At 38.9% G+C, this 12,228-nt stretch overlaps 1 pseudogene; it reads left to right on the forward strand.

Moving 5' to 3' along the window:
• The first annotated feature begins 364 nt into the window (after positions 1 to 364).
• On the forward strand, positions 365 to 9,441 carry LOC119804388 (annotated as a pseudogene).
• The last annotated feature ends 2,787 nt before the right edge of the window (positions 9,442 to 12,228 follow it).

Raw genomic sequence — 12,228 nt, forward strand, 5'->3', positions numbered from 1 at the left:
GCTCTCTTGCAGGTCCTCTACTGGAGCCTGCCTCAGGTTGCTATCAGATGGGTGAACTGGAATTGGATTGTCCTATTCTTTTGAGGATTGTGAAAGTGGATCTTCAAGGATCAATTCCAACAGGGCTCCACGTTTTTAGGAGCTTCCAGTCTTTGAGTCTCAGAAGCCTCTGCTGTCCACATGTACTTTGCTATCTGTGTGATGGACAGGGTTTACCTGTGTTCAGAAACTGTGGGTGGCTCACGTCTATGCCAAAGTGTGTCTCCCAAGCGCATTTTAGAATGAAAGAAGAAATAGCACTGAGATTTGGGTTGGATGATCAGTCTCTACACATTCATATCCTATCCTACAGGGCTGATGTATGATGGGGAAGGGACTGCAGAATCCTGCGGCTGTGCTGGGCCTAACATTCAGAGTTCTTATTCTCACCAGTCATGAATTGTATGTCAGACAGATGCCGCTAGATCTCAAACTGATTGCTGATCCCAAGTATGATATATCAGCATCCTCAACCATCCTTAGGTTATGAGGTATGCTTCCTGTCATGGGTGCTGGAATCTCCTCCCATTGTGCCGTTCACTGCAGTACCTGCCAATTGAACTCGAAATGTCTGTGTCTGATCTTCAGTGTCCATCTAGAGAGACTCACTAGCAGCGTGTCCCTAGTCATGATTTTGTGATGTCTCTTTTTTCCTTCTTGTGGAAGACCAGAGTAAGTCTGTCTCAAACAGCAAGACCTTCTCAAGATGTCAGCCATCTACAACACTTCGATACAAAGAGGGCTAAAACGGATGTCTTCTCTCATGCAAGTGGAGTCACCCCAGTCTCCGTAACTTGACTTAAGGTGGGTGACAACTGTGACCTGCCCTTTGGGTAGTGCTGCTTTCAGGCTCTTATCCAGGATCACTTAGCTTCCTTTTATGATGAGGCTTTGCCTTCCTCTTCCTGGTCAGGGGACAGCTGCTGGAACCTTAGCTACTTGCTCCTTTTGGCGGCATAGCCCTGTCTCTGTGCTTCTCACCTTCCTCTGACTTATTTTCTATTTTTATATGATTATCCTAATCTCTTCTTTGTGTAACAGAGTCTGTCCTTTTTGCCTGGACTTTTCCTCATTGACATGTGCCACCATAGGCAGATTCTAATTGTGCATCGTCCTCTAGAATTAATGTTTTCTTCTGACTCGATTGAAAGTGTGCATCTGTGAAAAAATACCATGTTTACTCTTTCTGCACCCCATATTAGTGGTATGCAGGGCATCCCCACCAGAATGCTTTGGGAACGGCTAAGTGTAACCTGACATTAGACAGATTAAATAAATACCAAAAAGCTAATGAGCAACACTTAAGTCTAGGAGAGAAGCACACTGTGTTGTGGAGTAGAACTATACAGTGTCACACTCTGGAAGAAAGTGTACAAAAAAGGGCTGTGGAACAGTCTTGGTAGTATCAAGAGAAGGGAATGACCTTCACTTCATGGGGAAGGATTGTTCTGCTTGATACTGTGGATGACAGTCTGCTGCTCGGGAAATAAATAGGTAGTGTGCTTTTGAGCCACTACCTACAAAGGAGAGCAACAGGGGTACTTAGATTAGGGGATTTCTTCTCATGGGAATGTAATAAGAAGGGTCACTTACTATTAGGCTAAAATCTGCTTAGTTTCCCCCAGATGTCAAAGCACACATATTTTTGTTTTAATTTTCTGGTTCAGATCACATACCAGAAGAGATCTAATATTGGTGATAATGCTTACCGTAATTACTTGGATCAGTCATGGTGAGGGTGTTGCTGCCACTGTAATGCTTGCTACCTTTGTTCTTTGTTAATAGCAAATACGGTGCAAGAAACAATTCAAGTTGAAAAGAAATACTATTCTTGCCAGAACTTGCAATCTCTTTGGAACTAGCCTGCTGACAAATGTACCTAATCATGGCCTTCTGGTTTCTGTGGGCATATTACTATTGCCTGTGTTGGAATTCTCTTAGGAAGGGTACTATCTGTATTTGATTAATTTATTTTGTACTAGTGTGGTTTTAGGAATAAATGTGATACTACATGTTATAATCATCTTCCAAGATATTTTGTTCCTTGAATTATTCTGGGACCTCCTTTTAGTCTAGTCAGTTGCTTTCTCCCATATAATGATGTACTGCTTTGTACACTAGAAGTGTCTGACACTAGGAATGTCAGATTCATCTTGTGAATTTTTTTCCCATCCCTGCGCCTTGATTTAGAACCCTCTTGTCCAAGAATTTCTGAATCCACTTCTTAGTGAGTTCTGCATTTAGATAGTCTTTACTAATGGGCTTTTACTGCTTGGTAAGTCCTTTCCAAGTGCAGAAGTAAGACTATAGTATGCATGTAGCAATATTTTATAGAAACACAACTGCACACACACACACACACACACACCACACACATAACAGAATCTCACGATGCTGCTTCTGATTCCCAATCCTTGCTAGCTTTTCTCTAAATTTTTTCCTTCACCTGCCTTTTATATCAATGATATATTTACTTATTCTTTCCTAGTCAGTATACATATGCATTAGTTTCAGAATTACTAACTATACTTGATAGAAACATTTGTTTACTTGTATCTGTGTGCTGTTATTTCTGTCTTTACCTTGTTCAATAAAATTAAAGCTTTCTAGGCACAAATATTTTGTTATCCCTCCAGTATGGTTACAATATTTTTGTGACTATTTACAAAATCTATGTAAATTGTAATTTGTTTAATTTATTGTTTTTAGGGCATCCTCCTGTCCACATGATGGGTAATTTCAACTTTTTACCCTGTACTCTTGCTATCCATAATGTATTGACTTCAAGACATCCATTGTCAATTTTCATTCATGCTCTGTGAATACTCAAGTTTCTTATATGCCGTGTTGTATTTTCATAAGGGTCACATAAATTCTACCATATACTTAAAATTAATTCTAGATTGGTCATACCTAATGCAATGTAAATTCAAGTAATTTTTCCCTATATTGTATAGGGAACTACTCGGCATAAAGAAATCCCTTATACATGTCAGTACTGGCACATTTTAATGGATATTTTTATTGCAGTGCTGTTTCGAATCTGTACACACAGCACCAAATGTTTCACATTCAAAAATATGATTTTTGAGACTATAGAAAAGCTTTTCCAAAGTGTATTTTTATATAAATTGTCACTCCTATTCTCATCTCTTCTGCCTGTGCTTTTATTTCCATCCTTTTCCCCCGTAAGTTTCTGGCCCAGTTCATCCTGTAGTATATTTTGTATGAAGAGAAGTCATCGTTTTTGTTTTCATATATGAAATATAGCATGGTCTATATTTTTCTTTGTACTGGCTATGATTTTATAACTTTTAATCAGTTTGCTTCTCTGACAAGTTTTGTTACGTGCATGTAGTGCATTCGGCTACTGTCACACCCCCATCCTATCTGAATGCTTCTAGCATCCTTTAACCCTCCTCCTACAAGTCCTTCCCACCATTCATAGCTTTACTGTAAATTATCAATGGGCATTATTGCTCCATTTCTATACCAAAGTTTTGATCCTTAGTCCCTAAATTCTAGAGTTAGATATATACTTTATTAACCAAATGTGTCAAATATGTGGAACCAATACATCATCCCATTTTGTTAACTACTTTCTGATTTAATTATGATTCATAGTTTGAGATGCTTTTATGTTTATGTGGTCAGATTGATTGTCATTCATTTTCAATTGCCCCGAAGTTTAAGTTATATAGTTACAAAGCCTCTTCCTTATGATCCTGTTAAAATTTTGTATGCTTTCTTCAAAACATTATATGGCTTCATAGTTATGACTTTATCTTTAACTATTCTGTATGTGGCATGTCTCTTGGATTATTTTTTCCCTAATGGTCTCATTTGCTCTACCACCATACAGTACGTGTCCATTCTTGTCCCGTGGTTCACCATACTACGTTTAAAATGCACTGTTTTCCCTTGGTATTGGATTCTGTTTCCAAGCTTTCTAAGCTATTCCCATGGGCTGTTTGTCTATTTTTGCATCACTACCATGATGCTGTAATTAGAGTTTTGTAGTATGCTCTCTTGTCTGGTACCGTAACTCCCTTCTCAGGTGTCTTTTTATTTTTCTTAACTGTCTTGCATAGTCTTTATTATGTGAACTTTATCATTAACTTGCAAAATGTTTGCAGATTTTTTAAAATTACAATAACTAGATATATTAGCTTAGGAGAAGTGATATCTTCTTAATTTTAAATTTGTCTGGAAGAAAATCAATTTATATTACTATTGCTTTGGAATCCTTAAAGTGGAACCTGTGAGCCATTCTTAAACCAGACATTAAGCTTACCCAAAACTTAGCTTTGAGCAAAATTCTTTGAATATTCATATATGCACCCAGGAACATGCAAACTTGTAAACTCTGCAAATTCTGGAACAAATTTTACTAGATTTGTAACAGTTTGAAAGCACCCTTTGCTTCTGGAGTCTGGGAAAGTCTCTCCTTTTTTGTAAGATCGTTTTGACTTTTGCTGGACATAAAAGAATCACAGTTCTTTTGACTGATGGGATGGAATCAGCAGCCCCTCTTGTTCTTTTAAGCTACAAAAGGAAACTATTTTTTTAACCTGCGATATATTCTCAGGACTTCTTAGATATTATATATGCTGGAATTACAATTCTGAGAGGCTTCAAGTAAATGCAATTCTTTGCATTTGACTAGGATGATTTTTGTGTCACTCAGCAAGTTACTCTAGGTTGTACAGGTTGCTATGATGCAGCATCATAGGCTATGTAAGTGATAAACAGAAATGTTATTTACTGGTAATTTTAATGTTTGTTCTTGTATTTTCTCTTAAGTTTTCTTATTTGTTTGATATCACATTGCTTTATAATATATCTGTTTTAATTGTGCTGCTTGCTGTCCGCCAATTTTTTCTGTCTTTTAAACTATTTGTTTGTTTGTATGTTCCAATTTCATTGTTTCTTCTATTTTTCCATATTTTTAATTTCATTTCTTTCATTGTCCATATTTTCCAAAGTGCCTGGCAATAAATCTCTGATCCTCGTTTGATTTACTCTTCCCCAGAAGCCTTGTGTTTCAACGACTGCAGTGTTAAATCATAATAGTCCTTATTTGATGTCATGTATTATTTGTTAACACATATACATTTTAATAGAACCAGCTCACATCTTTTTACCCCTACATATATCCCATGTTGATCATATCCAGCTATTCTTTTTTCACTTTCAGTACTCAAATTGCCGACCTTCCCTGACCCTCAGAGTCACTATTCTGTTTCCAGATTCCCAGATTTTTAAGTTCTCTGTGTTAGAGACAGCAAGAGGATTTAAATCAGAGATTTTTTTTAGTCTACTCCCTAAAAATGTGTGCCTTCCTTGACCTTAAAGACATAGTATTCTTAATTTCGGCTTGTTCCGGGTATAATCTTTCTGCCTGTTGTTTCAGAATAACTTGAAGCCGCAAATCATCAGCTTTTATGTGTATCTTTTGAAATTTTGATCTCTCTTCACCTGCCAGAAAGTCTGGTTATGGTGATATCCTGGGGTTTCATTCTCTTTTACTTACAACTATTTTTATGACTTAGTATTTTCCATTTCCAGAAAAATGAAGACACTACCTTTGTGTATATTTACATTTCTCCTTCTTGTTGATTTTGTATTCTTTGCAGAGGAAATATTAGCAGGTAGGTAGCTACCTAATGTTGACTTCTAACATACTGCTAATTTCAAAGGTCATTTTATTATATGTATATTACATATTCAAATACATAATTATATAACCAGATCAATATCTAACCTGTGCCTATAATAAAGATCTCTAGAAATCATTATCTGACTCACCATATATTTAGTCTATAAATGTTTTCCTAAATTTCTGGCAGTGGGTCAGCACTGCTAAGTGTTTCTCGCCTTATACAGGTTCATGAAGATGGGACCACAAGGACCCAGCCAGACTGTTAGACCTTGCTATGCAGAGTCTGCTCAGTACTGAGACTGTAATAATCCAATCCCTTGAGGAGATTCCAAGGGAACTCTTTATTCCATTGTTCACTGCTGCCCTCTTGGGTGGGCATAAGAAGACACTGACAGCAATGGTGAAGGTTTGGCCCTTTTTCTGTCTCCACATCGGAACATTAAGAGGACATGAAATACACAGTGAACTCTTAAAAGCCATGGTGGATGGTCTTCATGTCCTTCCTGCTGTAAACTCTGCTTCCCGGTAAGACTCTTATGATAGTGACACGGAGAGACAGGAAGAGGTTATTCTTCACCCTGTGACAGAAGAGGAAAAGATACAGCAAAGATAGTTAGTGGTAAATTCTGTCGATGGATGGGAGGTGTTTGGTCCAACTGTTGAGATCTTATTATTTTTAATTTTTCCTTTTTTAAAAATATTTTCTCATATATCTTGATTATGATTTGCTTACCTCTGTTCCTCCTAGTTTCTTTCCTTTCCCATATAACACCAGTACCTTTTGTCTCTATTCAAAACAAACAGGCTTCTAAGGAATATAAAATAAAATAAAATGAGATAGAACAGAAACTAACACATCAGAATAGGACAAAACTAATAAAGAGAAGGAAAAGTGCCCGAGAAAAGGCACAGGAACATATATAGAGGTAGAAACCCACTGAATTGCAGCCAGGAATCCCATAACCCATGACACTAGAACCCACAATAAAACGCAAAGACCTATAGGGTAAGAAGAGAGAAAAATTAAATATATAAATAAAATTAAACATAAGATATTTTTTTAAACAGCTCAGACATAACATTTGACATAATGAACCTCCAAAATGCCACTGAGTTGGTTTTCTGTTGGCATCTGCTGCTGGTCGTGCAGTCTTCCATTAAGAGTCTCTTTTTCCCCCCGGTGAGAGTCCATTAGAAGAAACTATATTTTCATTTGCAGGTGGTTATCAGTTGGAGATAGGTTCTGGGTTAGGGATGAGGGCATATGTCCACTTCTTTCAGCTCTAGGACCCATCTGGTTCAGGCCCATACAGGCCCTGTTCATGCTGCCTCAGTCTCTGTGACTCATATGTGTGTGTGTCATCTTGATTAGAGGGCCTTGTTTTCTTGGCGTCCTTCACCCCCTCCAGATGTTACACTCTTTCCACCTTCTCAGTTGAGGTTATTTAAAAGAATCTGATATCTTCTAGAGGGTTTTAATTTGTAAGAGATGGGACTGAGGATGCTATTGGTTGGTGCACATGATGAGCATATTACTTAGAAGACAGAAGCACTGAAAAGGGTGAGCATTGATGGAGACTCTAGGACAGAGGTAATGCTGGAAAGTGCTGCGTTTAGTTGCTGTATGGAGTTGAGCACCAGACGAGTTTTATCTTCACTTGTTATCATTAGTTCTGTTAGACTGTATTAAAATATGCCCCCTCTCTTACGTGCTATCTCCTCCTTTCCCTACAGAAGCTCCAAACTGAAGATCATAGATTTGAGGCATGATGCTGACTGCAGGACCACATGTTTTCAAACCAGGGCAAACATTTCCTTTCTGTTTTCAGTCTTGTTTTTACTCTCAGATCCCTGCCCCGAAGAGAGAAGGCCAATATAACACTGTAAATGTAGTGCCTGAGGTTGAGTTGTCCAGCTACCCCACTGAATTACTAGTGGACCTTTCCCTGGATGGCTCCTTGAGAGCAAGGGAGTGTTTGTCTTTTTTTTTTTTTTTTTTTTTTTTTTTGGTTTTTCGAGACAGGGTTTTCACTGTAGTTTTAGAGCCTGTCCTGGAACTAGCTCTTGTAGACCAGGCTGGGCCTCGAACTCACAGAGATCCGCCTGCCTCTGCCCCCAAGTGCTGGGATTAAAGGCATGCGCCACCACCCGCCGGCGAGTTTTTGTCTTTGCTTCTGAGTAAAGTTGAAGAGAGTTCCGGGTCCTTGCACCTCTGCTCTCGAGATTTTCCGATCTATAAACTGTCTAAGTATAAAAATACCCTGATACTTGTGGATCTGTTGTGTGGTTGAATATCTGGCAGTTGATCAGGCTTTTCTTGGTGATATTACAACCCTTTTGTCTCATATGGTCCACCCGGACAGTCTTAGCCTGTCTAAGATCACCCTTAAATCTTTGAATGGGAAAACATTCAAAAGTTTCCTTACCCAACTTGAGCGGATGAAGAACCTTCAGGAGCTCAGCTGTCTTTCTTCTGCCTCACAAATCGTCTACAACAAATTGCTCAGGTGAGAGTCTGAGGGGAGGTACCTGGTTTCCTTGACATTCTGTTGTTAAGACAGGAAAGAAACTAGACTATGGTATTCCTAAGGCTCGATGGAATCCGTTTTTCCCTTCTCCTCAGCAGTAACACTACAGGAAGTTTGAAGCTGTCCACTAGAGCATGTCATTTATAGTGAAGAAAAAGTCAGGATTAACAAAAATAAGCTGTACCTATTCATTTATTCAAGACAACTATACTCATACAATATAGGACCTTCAAATGTCTTAATGAAAAAAAAAGTCTTTCTCTAGTTATCTAGGGATGAAACTGGAAAACATTGAGGTAGAAGGAGGTACTTTCATGCTGTAGTGTTGACATATGTACTCATCAAAAGATCCCCATAGTTCATATTGTCAGATCAGTTTTGCTCGTGTGTTGTGCTGAAGGATCAGGCCCAGAATCTAGTGATTGTCATTTAGGAACATTCAGTTGGCTGTTATCTCTACTCATTCCATCAAATAGTAGAATTAGATCTTGTGTGGATTATAATTACCAACTTGGTTAAATTTTTTCACTCATTATTTCTCAGAACCAAGCATAATAATATCTTGTACATATTCTGTAGATGGAAAATCTGTTTCTAAGAGTGGAAAAGTCTTTCCTAGAGCCACAAGCCTTTTAAGTTATTTTAAAGTCCACATGGTTTGCTGCTGCCAGCACTATCTGTACAAAGAAGTTTGTTCTAGGTTCTTAGATATATTACCACCACCAGTTCCTCATTCTTCAGCATTAATTTTCTTGTTTCTCCCTACAGAGTCCTACCACCCTAGTTTGGATTTCTTGAATCTGCCTTTCTGTGCGCTTTCTTAGAGACTTCAGATTTCTTTCCCAGTGTCCTCAGGCAACCCCAACTCAAGCTGCTGAATCTCAGTAACAATCCAATATCTTGGGAAGATTGTGAGCCTTTCCAAACCCTTATGGAAAATGTTTCTTGTACCTTGCAGTATCTAGAGATAAATCATTGTCTTATAACAGATTCTACCATACCTTCTCTTATCCCAGCTCTAAGCCACTGTTCCCACCCTCCATGTGCTAGTTTAGTTTGGGCTTCTAACCCCATTACAATGTCTATGATCATGAGGATCCTGCAAAACTTAATACCGCCTTATGGAGCTGAAATACGTGTTTACCCAATCCCTGTGCATTGTATGTGTGGTGGTATTTTCAGGGCAGTTTAGATCGAACCGAGCTTGACTGATGTGCATGCACACAATTGAAGATGATGCTACAGGCAGCACAGCGGACTGACATGACCCTTGATCACTTTATCAGAGTGAATTTCACAGTTCAACCAATTTCAGTAATGATACTTGCCATTCAAGCACCAGTGTTCTTTTCCTGAGGGCCCATGGGCTCCATATGTCAGATTATGTATTGTAGGAAATGTAGTCATGAAATAGAGAGAGGAACTGCCCCTTATGAAGAATAACTCTGACAAGAAAATGGAAGATTTAAAGTTCCCTGAGGCTGAGTTGTCCGTTATTTCTTCTTACCAGTATGATATAGATCAGGAAGTCATGATAAATCGTACCTCTGTCCTCAATTGAAATTTACTTCTGGCTACTGGACACCAGTCATGACACTCTACCTTTCCTGGATTATGTTTCTGTAGGCCAGGTGTAGTTATTGAACCAAACACTTTTATCCTCTAAGTTGTATTGAGCCTCTCATTTACAGGCTGTCTTCAGTCTCTTATAGGAAACCATCTGGATTTACAGTGAGAGAAAGAATGTGTAAGCATTACAAATTGAAGTGACTAAGTTTTTCTTTATTTCATATTTTTTTCCAAGGATTGGTTTGGGATAGTATTGTAGTCAGCCAAAATGAACAGAAGACAAGACAAGGTTCCTCAGAGGCTCAGTGTTTCTGTAGCTTATCTGTTTCTCCACAGATTGTTTAGTGCATAGAAGAAAGGTGTTTACCTCCTTGGGCCCCGTTTATTTCCCTTGTTCTTGTTACATGTTCTGTTCAGTCTCTTCTCCAGCAGAATTCATGGGTTCAATTTTACCATCTTGGAGGCTTTCTCTCACATCATGTTTGATGTTTGCCTTCTGTCGTTGTGTAAAATGCCCCTGACATAGCAGACTAGTAAGGAAGGAAGCTTGCTTTCCTCCCTTTACACTTTTCACCATGCTTGTTTAATTGCACTGCTTTGGAACTTCAGCAAGGCAGAACATGGTGACAGAGGGAGATCCTTCCAATTTGTGAGGCCAAGAAATAGAGAGAGCAAGAGCCCTCTAGTCCCCTATACAGCCTGCAGGAGTGGGAGGGGCTATGTTTCAGGGTGGGAACTGCTTGTTTTTCTGGTCACCCAGCTAGCTTAGCCCTGAAATAACCACACAGAAACTGTATTCATTAAAGCACTGCTTGGCTCATTAGCTCTAGTTTCTTATTGGCTAACTCTTACATCTAAATTTAACTCATTTCTACTTAATATGTGTATTGCCACGTGGCAGTTGTTTACCAGGTAAAATTCTATCTGACGTCCATCTCAGGCGGGGCGAATCATGGATTCTCCCCTACTCTGCCTTTCTTCCTCCCAGAATTCAGTTTTCTTCCCTTCCCTACCTAGGCCCTGCCCTATCAACTAGACAAGGCATTTTCTTTATTCATTAAACCATGAAAGAGCTATACAAACAGAAGGAACTCCCATACCAGGACTACACTGATCTGCCTCCTTGAACTAGCCTGCTCTAAGATTCTACCATTTTCCCTGGAGCTATTCTTGAACTAGCTAACAAATTCAAAATTTTCAACCACATGCCATTATCCATGAGCTTGAGACCACCTTTTATCATGTTAGCTCAGGAAGACATTTAGGACACATGGCATAACTCTTACTGTTATCCTTTAGATACTTTACTTACACCTAGTCATTTTGTCTTATTGCACCATGTGCATTTCCTTCATTGTTACATGATTCTGTTTGAATTTCTTGTTGCTCCTTTTCCACTATAGTTGCTTCATTTGTTGTACTTTCTTTTAGCCAAATCTGTTATATTAATCCAAAATGTTGATCAATCCACAATGTGATTGATAAAAATACCACATTGCATATCCAAAAAAATGGTAAGAAACAAAGGGCATGAAGTCAATAATAATATTGTAATGTTGGTATATTGAAATGGTAACTAACATACTGAATTTCTTTGAAAGTAGCTCAGTTGCCGTCACATGTTGATATGGTAACATTGCTGTCACTCAACCATGTAGTAACTAAAGAATTGAAATTGAATAATTATATGTGCTTAGTGTTTTCTTGTTGCAATGAAATGGACTGCATTTTAAAGGTGTAATAAGAAAGAAAAGTGAGCATAGTGTATTTTCATACTGTTTCTATTTAAAGGACAATGGCTCTGGGCTCTGATTCTTCTTCATGGACGGGCTCTGTGGGAGCCTTCTCAGCTTGGTCGATCACCTTCCTGGACCTGGGGGGAGTTGGGAGGACCTTGGTCTTAGCATAGAGTGGGGAAACCCTGATGGCTCCTTGGCCTTGAGAGGGAGGGAGGGGAGGTATGGGTGGAGGGGAGGGGAGGGAAGGGGGAGAAGGAGGGGAGAGAAAGGGAGAAGGGGGAGCCGGGAGGGAGGGGGAGGAGGAGGGAAGGAGATGGAAATTTTTAACTATAAAAAAAAATAAACCGATGAGAAAAAAACAAAACAGAAGTTAGCTACTGGATTTCGGAGCAACTCAGTAAAAGCACTGTTAAAATTAATTGGATTTTAAGTCATCGGGATGGTACAGTAAGTTACAGTCATTGAAGTGACCACTTGATTGCCACGGTGGAAAAAGTGAATGGATTTCTAAGGGTTTGTCCTTTGTCTTTCACATGCATTCCATGGAATGATACCTCTATACTCACACACATCACACACACACACACACACACACACACACACACTGCACACAGATACAGGTAATAGTAATAAGTCAACATTAAATCAAATTTGTTTCATTTATCTGTTAAAATAACAAACAAGGGACCAC

Source organism: Arvicola amphibius, chromosome X (assembly GCF_903992535.2).
Source record: "Arvicola amphibius chromosome X, mArvAmp1.2, whole genome shotgun sequence".
NCBI classification, from domain to species: Eukaryota; Metazoa; Chordata; class Mammalia; order Rodentia; family Cricetidae; genus Arvicola; species Arvicola amphibius.